Source organism: Carcharhinus amblyrhynchos, chromosome 26 (genome assembly GCF_965287045.1).
Source record: "Carcharhinus amblyrhynchos chromosome 26, sCarAmb.v2.hapA, whole genome shotgun sequence".
Taxonomy (NCBI): Eukaryota; Metazoa; Chordata; class Chondrichthyes; order Carcharhiniformes; family Carcharhinidae; genus Carcharhinus; species Carcharhinus amblyrhynchos.
Genome location: NC_137349.1, coordinates 5,320,375 through 5,333,953, shown reverse-complemented (window position 1 = coordinate 5,333,953; position 13,579 = coordinate 5,320,375). Strand labels below are relative to the sequence as shown.

At 46.2% G+C, this 13,579-nt stretch overlaps 1 protein-coding gene across 2 annotated transcripts in view; it reads right to left on the bottom strand.

Moving 5' to 3' along the window:
* The window catches only part of LOC145358517 (ephrin-A5-like), a 354,063-nt gene that overhangs the window by 220,119 nt on the left and 120,365 nt on the right, over positions 1-13,579 (bottom strand). The window lies entirely within an intron of this gene.

Here is a 13,579-nt window from a genome sequence, read left to right as displayed (position 1 = left end):
TTAGTGCTATTGGATGTCTGGATGGTGCAAGCAAGAGAGTGTAAAATACAATAAGTTGCATTTGCACGACATCTCTCACAGCCTCAGGACATGAACAAGGGAGCACTTTTTTTCCAAACCAGTGTGAGAGCAGGCATCCAACTTGTACACAGCAAGATCCCACAAGCAGTAATAAGGACAACAACTTGGCCTGAATTAGATAGTTGCAGTCAGGTTCCAGAGACATTAATATCTTTTTTATTACAGCCATTATGGAGCCTCATTAGCACAAAGGGTTGGACACGTTTACACCCCACTGCTCTAAGATAAGCTGGGGTGGGCGGGGTTAGTGGAAAGCAAGAAGCTTTTATTGATTCACAGAGTGCAAGTGTGTTCTTTTGAGGCTTTTGCAATGGGTATTACCCAATATTATCCAATCCTTGAGGGGGTGTACAGATAATGTTCATGCGTCAGCAGTGAAGCACTCTCGCCTCTGAGTCAGAGGTTTCTGGTTCCAAGTCCCATTTCAGCAGAAGAGCACAACACTCCAGGATGTCCGACACCCCGGTGCAGCACTGTCAGAGGTGCTGACTCTCCAAAGAGGTGGTAAGGCCACGGCTCTGTCTCCTCTCTCCGCTGAATGCATGAGAAGCCACGGCGCTATTTCAGAGCAGAGTGGGGAATCCTCCACACTGCCCCGGCCAATATTTATCCCCATCCAATCAACATCACAAAAACAGATAATCCGACTGCTATCAGACTGCTGTTTGTGAATGTTTCCTCTGTGTGCTGCTGCACACCAACAATACAACAATAACTATGCTTCATTAATACTAAAGAACTTTGGGACATGCAGCGGTCGTGAAAGGCGCTACTCAAATGTCAGGTTTTATTTTATTGAAAACGGACCTTGCCTTGTATTTTTATATCCTCACAGAAATCCCACTTGATATTTCTTCCCTACCTTAAAACTCACTTTTACCCTCTGCCTGCCACGAGGTAAAGGAGTGGCTATTCCTCACTTTTTTGCCAAAAATTTTGCTCGCTCAATTCCTAAGCTACAACAAATACATTAAATCAAACAGGATTTCCGATATTAAAATGTCCGTCTTGAATTCTGACTTTCAACTCCACCTCCATTTTGTAATTTGAACCTGTGCAAAAGCTCTGCCGATTCTCGACAGAGATTAAAATGGCACAATGAGGAAAGAAGCCGGTGTCACCAAATATCCGCTTTATTATCTTGTAAGTTGTGACAATTCAATATATTTGCTGTCAGGCAAAGAAACTAGCACTGCACCTCAACTGCAAAAATGACCACTCTTGCTATGAGAGTGGACACGACAAGTTTTACTGTTTCATTATTTAAATTATGTTACGGGTTGTTTTTCCCCGTCATGGTTAGCACTGCTGCCTCACAGCGCCAGGGACTCGGGTTCAATTCCGGCTCACTGTCTATGTGGACTATACACGTTCTCCCCATGTCTACATGGGTTTCCTCCGGACGCTCCAGTTTCCTCCCACATTGCAAAGATGTGCGGGTTAGGTTGATTAACCATGACCCTGAATGTCAGGAGGATTAGCAGGGTCAATACATGGGGTTAAGGCGATAGGGCCTGGGTGGGATTGTTGTTGGTGCAGGTTCAATGGGTCAAATGGCCTCCCTCTGCACTATAGGGATTCTATAATTCTCATAGTTGCCTACTAGATTTCAGAACCCAGTGAAGCATCTAATCTGTAAGGCTCTTGCATAGGTCAATAAAAGAGAATATCCTGACAATATGACCTGATGGATTTTTGCAGTTTTAAAACCAAAGGCTATATTTGGCACAATTCATATATGCACCCAAATGATATTCACGACTCCATGCCATCCCAGTGCACTTTACAGCTAATGAGGTGAGTGAGTCACTGTCATAATGCAGGAAGCGCAGAAGCCAATTTGCACCCAGCAAGCTCCCAAAAACAACAATGTGCTCATAAGCAGATAACTTGTCTTTGTGATGTTGGTTGAGAGATAAATATTGACCAGGACTCTGAGGAGAACTCCCCTTCTCCTCTTCCAGTGCTGTAGGACCTTTTACTTTCATCGGAGAGGGCAGATGGGGCAATGGCTTCATTGGCTCATCTCAGCAATGACAATTCCCACAGTCCAACACTGACTCAGCACTGAAATAGTTAACTGGAGAAGACATTTTTCAATGCTCATTACATCACAAGTTTCATCAAAACTGCCACTCTACCAAAGGGATAGAAACCGGAATTGCTGGAAAAATTCTGCAGGTCTGGCAGCACCAGAGGAGAGAGAAACAGAGTTAACATTTCGAGTTGGATATTACTCTTTTTCAGAACTGAAGCCCATCCAGCCATCTAAGTGAATCCTGCAAACGCACCCTCCCATCCCCACTCACCCCTGGCCAAAGGCAAACAAGTCATTTGTTCTGCCCCAAGCCTCGACAAATGCCATGTAACCCGTCCATGGCAGGAGTCAATGACTCACTCCTCCCAAGGAAGAACTCAGTGGCTCCTGAGGTGGCCAACAGTAGTCTCTCTTTACATTAGACATTGTCCAACCTTCCACGGAGCTTCATAGGAGAATTATCGAACAGGAATAGATTGTTGATGACTGACAGAAGTACAGACTCTGCTAACCTAAAACACATGTCTAAATGTAATTCTACATTTGGGCAGCACCTCCTGAACAATTCTGAGTGTGCTAATAATTACATTGACAACCAATTTAAGGTAATCAGTTGAGCGATTAGCGCGGTTCTTTTACACTTGTTAGAAGTGACAATCCATACACAGGGAACCACCCTCTGCAAACAAAAGGTATATGTTCAAGCCATGCGCCATTTTTGAATTACCTGGGAGATTGGTGAGCCTATAGCTCCATTGCCAAACAATCAGCCATCACAGCATCATCACCAACATGGTCGAGGGAATTTCCCCACACGATTCAATTCTCCAGGACACTCCAGGAGTTAAAGATTCATTTCCACAGCACTGATACCAGCAACATAGTTAGAATCTTACATACGTCACAAGATCATTGCTTTCAACCATCATTAGTTAGAAACATATTGGAGACAGGATCAAAAGACCTTCTCACTCATTGATGACCAAGTTTTACCCAATTGGAAACGTTGCTCACTAACTCTAGCAAAGCTTTTTAACATGTGTATCTGCGGTACCTATTACTTCACAGAATCCTACAGTGCAGAAGGAGGCCATTCAGCCCATTGAGTTTGCAGCAACCACAATCCCCCTAACCCCATCATCCCACATATTTACCCAGCTAGTCACCCCTGACACTGAGGAACAATTTAGCATCGCCAATCGAACTAACTCACACATCTTTGGACTGTGAGAGGAAAGCGGAGCATCCGGAGGAAACCCATACAGTGAGAATGTGCAAACTCCACAGAGACAGTCACCCGAGGGCCAGAGTTGAATCTGGGTCTTTGGCACAGTGAGGCAGCAGTGCTAAACACTGTGCCACCATGCTGCCCTTATTAGGGCACAGGGGTGGGCCAGAGTAAGATGCTCTATTGAAGAGTCGGTGCAGACTCGATGGGCCAAATGTACAGGTTCTGTGATTGGTGTGTGGGATTCTGGAGCCTTACCCAGTAGCAGCTCATAATGTCTGGCCCATTACTGGATGGAAAATCACTGCTATCAATTTGTGCTCTGTCCCTGAAGCTCACTGTCCGATTCTGTCCTCCCGTTGTGTGAGACAGTTGCCCAGCAGTACTCACTTGAAGGACAGTCTGTCAAACCTGTTCACTTGCTAATTGCAATGGCTTGACGATTGAGGGTGTGTCCTGATACCAGAAATTGCCAGCTGTGTTCCCTCAATGCGGGAATCCTCGAAAGGGGAAACTCCCAGCGAGTAACCCTCAGCGTCAAAGCTTGGAAAGCTCCCAAGTCTGGCAACTGGCTTCCAAACTCTCCCTTCAACTCATTGAGGGGAAAACTACAGAAACACAGAAAACAGAAGCAGGAGGAGGCCATTTGGCCCTTTGAGTCTGCTCTGCCATTCATTATGATCATCAAAATCAATAAATATAAAAGCAAATTACTGCGGATGTTGGAATCTGAAACCAAAAGAGAAAATGCTGGAAAATCTCAGCAGGTCTGGCAGCATCTGTAAAGAGTGACAAGAGCTGAAGGTTCATGTCCAGATGACCCTTTGTCAAAACACATTCAATATCCTGATCCCTGCCTTTGCCACCACCACCCCATGTACCTTGATCCCTTTAACTCTAAGAGTTATATCTAATTTCTTCTTGAAATCACACAATGTTTTGGCCTGGAACCGGTCAAGGATCCCAATCATCACCCCAGCATTCCAGCCGGAAATGATTGCCTGTGGAAGGTGGACGGGGACATAACTGGACTGGTATGATGCCCTGTGTAGTGGAATAGACCAACCCACATCAGCTGGGCAAAGTGTATCAGCGGATGACTGATTCCTGGAGTGACTGCGCTTCAGCAAGGAATCGATACTCGCCGGAAAGGATGGGAAGAGGGGAAGATTGGTTAAGAAGCTAAAAAAAAGACTGCCAAGCTCTCAATGGGGTAATCCCCTCGGTACCTTTCACCAGATTAGCGTGATGCTAACTTGATGTCCCGTCTCTAACGAACAATGAATCTTACAGACTATTTATCTCTGGTCTCTTAAGCCTTCCTGTGTGCTGAACCTTTCACTCTCACTGCCGCACCCCCCCTCCGCTCCCAACCCCCACCTCCCGACTACAATCAACATCTTCCCAGACGACTGTCTCCACGCTGGACTGTAAAATACACTGCTGACCATTAAAGCTTTTAACTGATTTCAGCTTCCATGACTAATTGATTCCACGGATAGGAGATGCCTGCCTGTTCGGACTCCAGTCAGAAGCTTAGGAAGACCGGTGACAGCTTCTAAGGCATTCAGCTGGAAGGAACGGGTTGAATGCGGAGTACACTGAACTCCGACACAAAGTGATCCGCCATCCCACAGACATATTTCACTCTGAAGCGAGAGGGCGACTGATTCAGAAAACAGACTCGTGCTCCAAGATTTGGATGCAGGAAACGTTTCAGGGGCTGCTGTATAACTTGAGGAGCGGATAAGAAAGATATAAGATGCTCACTCAAGCCTTGTCATAGTAGGGAAGAGGAGCATATCAGCCATGATCGAACGGCGGAGCGGACTCAATGGGCCAAGTGGTCTAATTCTGCTCCAATATCTTATGAACTAAGAAAGACAAGATGGCAAATAATTACAGTGATCACAGCAACCCTTGTAATACAGAGATAGCACTTTGCTGCAACGGGTTACATTCCTGTGACACACTTTTGTATTTTTGCGCCCGCCCCATCACCAAGACTGCCTCCACAAGGACAGCACGGTGGTGCAGTGGTTAGCACCGCTGCCTCACGGTGCTGGGGACCCGTGGCCAATTCCAGCCTTGGGTCACTGTCTGTGTGGAGTCTGCACGTGCTCGCCATGTCTGCATGGGTTTCCTCCGGGTGCTCCAGTTTCCACCCACAGTCCAAAGGTGTGCAGGTTAGCTGGACTGACATGCTAAATTTGCCCCTTAGTGTTGGGAGCAGTTGTAATAAATCCTCGAAGGCAGAAGTCCCTTCACCAAAATCCCTTTATTTACAAGTCTAACGACAGCATACAGAGTGCTTTCAGTCAGCAGTCGACACGAGGAGTCCCAGAGGAACTGATACTCCTGATTAAATACAATGCAAGAGGCTCATTGGCCCACCAATTTGGCCTTTAATCAGGGAGTTCATATTCTAACAGGTCTGTCTTAATTGCCTGATTAAAGTTGTTACATTGGGGCAAATAAGTAGGGTTACAGAGTAAGCCCGAGTAACAGTCAGTGCAGACCCAATGGGCTGAATGGCGTCCTTCTGGGATTCTATGATAACACAGCCAACTACTGCCCTCACCTTAGTTCATCTATTGCAGCAACACTTTACGACGACTCCAGTGCCCCCCTGTCCCGTCTCCCACTCTCCAACATCCCTAACCTCCAGCTCATAACCTCATCTGCACCGAGTCCCATTGACCACTCTGCAAAAGGCACTGGCTCTGATGCCCAGCACCTCTTCGAGGTACTCAGATTGTCGGTGGGTGGAACTCTTGCCGCTGACTCACAACATTCCAAGTCTTACTCCAGGACTTGAGCACCAAGGTCAAGGCTGACGCCCTCCAGCGCAGTGCTGAGGGAGTGCTGCCCTGTCGGTGCTGTTTTTATCAATGAGGTTTAAATCTGAGGCCCTGTCGGCCTGCTCGGGTCAATACAGAGATGACACTTCCAAACTACCTCATTGGCTATAACACACCTGAAGGGATCTGGTGGTAATGAACCATAGAAAAGTTACAGCACAGAGTGGGGCCATTCGACCCATCTTGTCCATGCCAGCCTGAGGACACCCAAGTGCCCTCTCTAATCTCACCTTCCCGCACCCAGCCCATAGCCCTGTAGCTTACAGAAATTAAACTGCCGATCCAGGTACTTATACAGGAGTTTAGAGTCTCTGCCTCCACCACTGAATTTGATCAGCAAATTCCCAGACACCCACTACCTTTAATGTAAAAAAAGTCCTCCTTGTGCCCCCTCTACACCCACTGCCACTGATCTTGAATCTATGTCCATGGTTCTAGAATTCTCCGACAAGGGACACAATTTTATCCTGCCCAATCTGTCTCTTCCCCTCACATTTTTGGACACCTCAATCAACTCACCCCTCAGCCTTCTTCGTCCCAAGGAAAATAACTTCAACCTAGCCACAGTGACACATGGGCAGCACATTGGCACAGTGGTTAGCACTCCTGCCCCACTGCGCCAGGGACCCAGGTTCAATTCCCAGCTTGAATCACTGCCTATGTAGAGTCGGTACATTCTCCCCGTGCCTGCGTGGGTTTCCTCCGGGTGCTCCGGTTTCCTCCCACACTCTGAAAGACATGCTGGTTAGGGTGCATTGGCTGTGCTAAATTCTTCCTCAGTGCACCTGAGCAGACGTCGAATGTGGTGACTAGGAGATTTTCACAGTAACTTCATTACAGTGTTAATGTAAACCTTACTTGTGATACTAATAAATAAGCTTTAAACTATCCAATGTCTCCCCATAGCTACAAAACTGCAAGTCTTTATTTGTTTTAAACCTCTTCCGAACTCTGTAACTTCCTCCAACCATTAAACGCACTTTCTCCTCACAATCCTCCACAGTCTCCATCCCTCTGCATCTGACATCCTATAGACCCCACTTCCCTTCAACCTGCCAACTGCAGTCCCCTTGGAGCAACAACATGCTCTGAAATTCACTCTTCCTCTTCTTTAAGTCTCTTTACAATCAGGGGAAGCAGCAGCAAATTGGTATTGTCCCTGAACCAGTGACCCAGAGACACAGGTAATGCTCTGGGGACCCGGGTTCAAATCCCACCACAGCAGATGGTGAAATTTAAATTCAATATAAGTCTGTCTGGTAAACCATTGGTGATTGTCATAAAAATCCATCTGGCTCACGAATGCCCTTTTAGGAAGGAAATCTGCCCTCCTTACCCGGTTTGGCCGACATGTGACTCCAGAGCCACAGCAATGTAACTGACTCTTAACTTGGGGATTGAATCTTGGGGATTGAATTTAGGAGTCGCAGCGTCATGTTGCAACTGTACACAACTCTGGTGCGGCCGCACTTGGAGTATTGTGTGCAGTTCTGGTCCCCACATTATAGGAAGGATGTGGAGGCTTTGGAGAGGGTGCAGAGGAGGTTTACCAGGATGTTGCCTGGTATGGAGGGGAGGTCCTGTGAGGAGAGACTGAGGGATTTGGGGTTGTTTTCGCTAGAAAGAAGGCGGCTAAGAGGGGATCTTATTGAAACATATAAGATGATTAGAGGTTTAGATAGGGTGGATAGTGATAGCCTTTTTCCTCGGATGGAGAAAGCTAGCACAAGGGGGCATGGCTTTAAATTAAGGGGGGTTAGTTATAGGACAGATGTCAGGGGTAGGTTCTTTACCCAGAGGGTGGTGAGGGATTGGAATGCCCTGCCTGCTGCAGTTGTAAATGCACCTAGTTTGGGGGCGTTTAAGAGATCCGTTGATAGGTTTATGGATGAAAAGGGATTGGTTTAGGTTAGAGGGGCATTGTTTTTTAACTGGTCGGCGCAACATCGTGGGCCGAAGGGCCTGTTCTGCGCTGTAATGTTCTATGTTCTATGTTCTATTAACTGCGCTTTGAAATGGCCTAGCAAGCCACACAGTTAAAGAACAATTAGTGATGGATGATAAATCCAGGAGAATGATGCTCAAACCCCATGAATTAATTTAAGAAAAACCTACCTCTTTAACTGGTCTTCTCTGACGTTGGAATTCTAGGGCCTCGCCTGCCGTGGAATTGGAGTGGACGAGGGGCGGATAATGGAAATGTTCAAAGACCTCAGGTGGGATTTTCCAATCAAGGGTCAAGTGAAGCTGTAAAATCCTGCCAAATATCTTTCCCTTTGACCTAGCATCAGTTATCTTGACCAGGCCTACGTGCAGGATTTTGGGGATTTTTTTTGACACTCTGGCTGAAACCCTACCACCCTATCCGAATCCGGGGCGGGCGAAGTTCTCAGAACAGAAATCTCCGTTGGCCTCAGGTGGGATTTTACAATCTCACCCGAGCAAGGACGTAAAACCCCACCCTATAGGCGCTACAGCAACGCAAGCTATTGGTAGCAGTTTGGTGACGCTGATTGGGCTGAGGGGCCAATAATTCTGCAGCCCGATGCTAAGAAAATAATTCCAATCTGAAAGAGTGAGCGTTCGTTTCTTAGCTTTTCTTCGATAAGAATTAAACCGGCAAAAAGATGCAGAAGTCACAGAATAGAATCAGAATTGTGAAGCACGGAAGGGAGCCTGACGCCATGAGATGGCAGTACGTGAAGCTGTAACACTTGTGTGAAATTCTTTGCTCTGCTGTTTTAATGGAGACACTTAACACTAGATGGATTAGGACTTCAAGATGAAACTTAGATTTTTTTTTTAATAGCTGCAAATAACAGGAACACGAAAGAGAAACAGAAATGCTGGAAGTGACAGTAGGTGTGTGACAAATGGTCATTAACCAAGAGCCTCTGCCATCACTTGGTTCAAAATAATTTGCAAAGAGTAATGGTTGGGTTTAACATCGATTTTTACAACTCCTGAGGAGAATTGATGTGATTTGTTAGAGCAGTGAGTGCCGAGCGGATTATGGAGTATCGTTTCCCCGTCGTCAGTGAGAAAGCAGAACTGAACGCCAATTGCCTCAAAGTGGACGTCACGCATAATTGGGCACGAGGTGGACCCCATCGGCTTACCTGGCCAATGGGACACGCAGGGCTTAACCACGTGAATGAGCAGAGATCATGCGGTATAAATTACAACACTCGCAAAGCACCCAGGCGAATGAATACATCTGTCCTGATTTAATTCCGTTCCCTTATACACCGTCAGCCTCAGTAATTCCTCCAAGCGAGGCCAACGAAAATGAAAATGAGAAATAAATAAAAAGCGCAAATTCTAATCTCCGTAACATTCGAACTTTCAGTGGTGAACCCGAGGATAACAGCCCCACTTTTAAGTGCTGAGAACCGATCCAGCGTTTCAGTAATTTCTCACGGAGTCATTATTTAAAGTTCACTATTTTTGACATCTTCGCACTCAATAGACTTCCCTCCACTACCCCCGCCTCTCCCCCCCCGCCCCCTCCCCCAGCACCACTCTCCAAACACAGGGCACTGCATAAATAGTCACGCTCCAAAGGCTAGAATCATAGCTTTTATCTGAGATGCCATACAAAATTATTTGTCAAGCCTTAACATTCACTTGAAATAGGCTTTAAGGATCACCTGAAGACATATCGAGGAGAGAGCCAATAGAATGACCCTTGAATGGGATTCAAAGCCTTTGACAAGAGCGGGAGAGATGCTAAGAGTGGAGGTGGGGGGGTGCGGGGGGCACAAAGGATGAATAACTCTCCATTGCTACAGTCAAACTCTAGATGGAAACACGGCTGACTCCAGGCTGCAATGTGGCGAACCACTGTCTGCTCTTTGTTCCGTAGAAAATCCTGTTGCATTTCGACAGCGAGAGAAAATCCGCCATTTTCTAACTCGCCCTGTTCAAGGCGCACCTCCCGGTCTCACCATGACATCAACGGCGACAGAAACTGCCCCGCTCTCCTCATGAAGAGGCGGAATGGCGCAGAGGAGAAAGGAGAGCTTTCATTTTGTTTTTCAAATTAAGTGCGCTAAAAAAAAGTCACGATTTCTTTTTCAGGAGTTGAGCTTGGCTCGAAATTTCTACTATTTTATCCACTGCACATTTCTAACAGAGAAAAGAATCTCATCACAAAATTAAACACATAAATCATGTGTAATGCAAGAGGAATTCAAGGGATGCTCGGAAATAATTCTAAGTCTGGGAATTATGCTGAGTGTTAAAAATTTAACCTATGGCATCTATTCTTTTAAAGTCAGTATTTCGTTATTAAGCTACCAACGCATAATTTATCAGTGTTGCATTTTCACTGTTCTATTAAGTGGCTTAACACAACACTGAAGAAGAGTTAGCTTTCTTTAATTTGGCAAAAATAGTTACAAACATTATCAATGCTATCGATGGAGGCTTCTCAAAAGTAAAGCTTATTTGTCACGAGTAAGCTTACATTAACGCCGCAATGCTGTGAAAATCCCCTAGTCGCCACACTCAGGTGCCTGCTCAGGTACACTGAGGGAGAACTTAGCGTGGCCAATGCACACAACAAGCCCTCCTTGGACTGTGGGAGGAAACCGGAGCACCCAGAGGAAACCCACGCAGACACGGGGAGAATGTGCAGGCTCCCCACAGACAGTCACCCAGGCCAGGAATCAAACTCGGGTCCCTGGCACTGTGAGGCAGCAGTGATAACCATTGTGCCACCATGCAAAATCAAGGAAATATAATTGAAAAGAAAAAGGAATAGAAGTTTTTTTTTCCCTTTAGTATTACTGTATTGCAAGTGTAACACGATGATTAAAGCGATTTGATCGGTCAAATTTTCATTGTTTATTCCCCTTTGATCACAAATAAATGGATACAGGAGATTGAAAAATCATGTCATTCTCTAGACAGAGCACTGGGGAACAGAGCAGCCAAACACAGTTAAGGTAAAATGGGTGGCACGGTGACACAGTGGTTAGCACTGCTGCCTCACAGCGCCAGGGACTGGGGTTCAATTCCGGCCTCGGGCACTGTCTGTGTGGAGTTTGCACATTCTCCTCGTGTCTGCGTGGGTTTCCTCTGGGTGCCCAGGTTTCCTCCCACACTCCAAAGATGTGCATATTAGGCTGATTGACCGTGCTAAATTGATCTGAGTGTTTACCCTGCCAATCCCCCTGACACAAAGGGAAGATTCAGCGTAGCCATTCCACCTGATCTGTACATCTTTGGATTGTGGGAGGAAACCGGAGCACGCGGAAGGAAACCCGCACAGACACGGGGAGAACATGCAAACTCCACATTGACAGTTACCCAAGTCCTTGGAGTCCTTGGCGCTGTGAGGCAGCAGTGCCACTGTGCTGCCCATTTGTGCCTTACAGATGATGGACGGGCTCTGGGAAGCCAGGAAGTGGGTTACTCTCTGCAGAATTACTAGCTTCTCACCTTCTGTTGTAGCCACAGTATTGATATGGCTGGTTCAATTCAATTTCAGGTCAATGGTAACTCCCAGGACGTTCATAGTGAGAGAGTCAGCAATCGTAATGTCACTCAAGGTCAAGGGGAAATGATTAGATCCTCTCTTGTTGAAGATGGTCATTGTTTTGCATTTGTGTGGTGCGATGTTACTTGCCGCTTATCAACTCAAGCCTGAATGTTGTCCAGGTCTAGCTGCAAGTGGGTCTGGACTACTTCAATACCCGAGGAGTCACGAGTGGCGCTGAACCTTGTCCAATCATCAGTGAACATCCCCATTTCTGAACTTCAAAATTATAGAATTCCTACAGTATAGAAAGAGGCCATTTGGCCCATCACAATTACACTGACCAGAATCTCACTCAGGCTCTATTCCTGAAACCACTTATATTTATCCTGTTAATCCCCCTGACATGAGGGTCAATTTAGCATGGCCAATCAGCCTAACCTGCACGTCTTTGGACAGTGGGAGGAAGCCGGGGCATTTGGAGGAAACCCTTCCAAATATGGGGAGAACATGCAAACTCCACACAGACAGTGACCCAAGGCCAGAATTGAACCCGGGTCCCTGGCGCCGTGAGGCAGGTGTGTTAACCACCATGCCACCCATGAAAGGAAGGTCACTGCTGAAGCAGCTGGAGATGGTTGGGCACTAACCTGAGGAACTTTTGCAGCGATTTTGTGGGATTGAGATTAGTGGCCCTCCAGCAACCAAAACCACCTTCATTTGTGATGAGGTTCTCATTTTCATTGCAGTTCAACGACAACGGCAGAGTTACACAAATTGGCCAATAACCAATCAGAACTTCTTTCTCTGATCACTCTCTGAAGCCGCCTCAAGTCTGGCATGAGGCTCTGGATTAGGATAGGAACTGAAACAGCCTTTGAAGCAAAAGCAAAGTATGGGACAGTACAGCACAAAAAACGGTGAGTATTCACATTCAGATTCCACAGGAATACCTAAACAGCCTGCCAGCACTCTCAGTCTGCTCCAGCTGGTCAAAGTGGTGGAGAACTTCCAAGTTCACACTATGTTTGAGACGATTGCTTTGATTTTTAAAAAATCCAATTGTTAAAATAAGCATTGCTTTAATCTATTGCAAGATATAAAATGTCCTGCTTTCTATGCAGTTTTGCAAATCATGCACAACGCCACAATGCAAGGTCAAAACCTAGACATGAGTCAGAAACCAGGCACCTTAGTATTTAAGACTGAGAGCAAAGGAGGTTAAGAGGTGATTAAAATCATTACAGGTTCAGAGAGAGCCAATAAAGAGAACTGTCTCCTTTGGCAGAAGATTTAGTAACCAGAGGACACAGATGTATGGTAACTGGCAACAGAGCCAAAGTGAGAAAACAAACCTTTTTACAGAGCAAGTTGTTACACACAGTCATAGAATCCCTACAAAGCATAAGGAGGTAATTTGGCCTTTGGATCGGCACCAATCCCATCCAGGCCCTATCCCTGTAACCACATATATTTACCCTGCTAATCCCCCTGACACTCGAGTCAATTTAGCATGGCCAATCAACCTAACCTGCATATCTTTGGACTGTGGGAAAAAACCAGAGCATCTGGAAGAAACCCACGCAGACATGGGGAGAATGTGCAAACTCCACATAGACAGTGATCCAAGCCAGGAATCGAACCCAGATACCTGGCACTATGAAGCAGCAGTGCTAACCACTGTGCCACCGTACGATCTGGAATGCACGCTCTGAAAGGCTGGTAGAAGCAGATTCAACCAGAACTTTTAAAATAGAATTGGATAAATTCTTGAAGAGAAAACTTGCAAAGCTGAGGGAAAGAACTGAGGGGATGGACTAATTGTCTAACTGATCAATGGGCTGAACTGCCTCCTCCTCAGAGCTGTATCATTCTATGTTCGTACGATA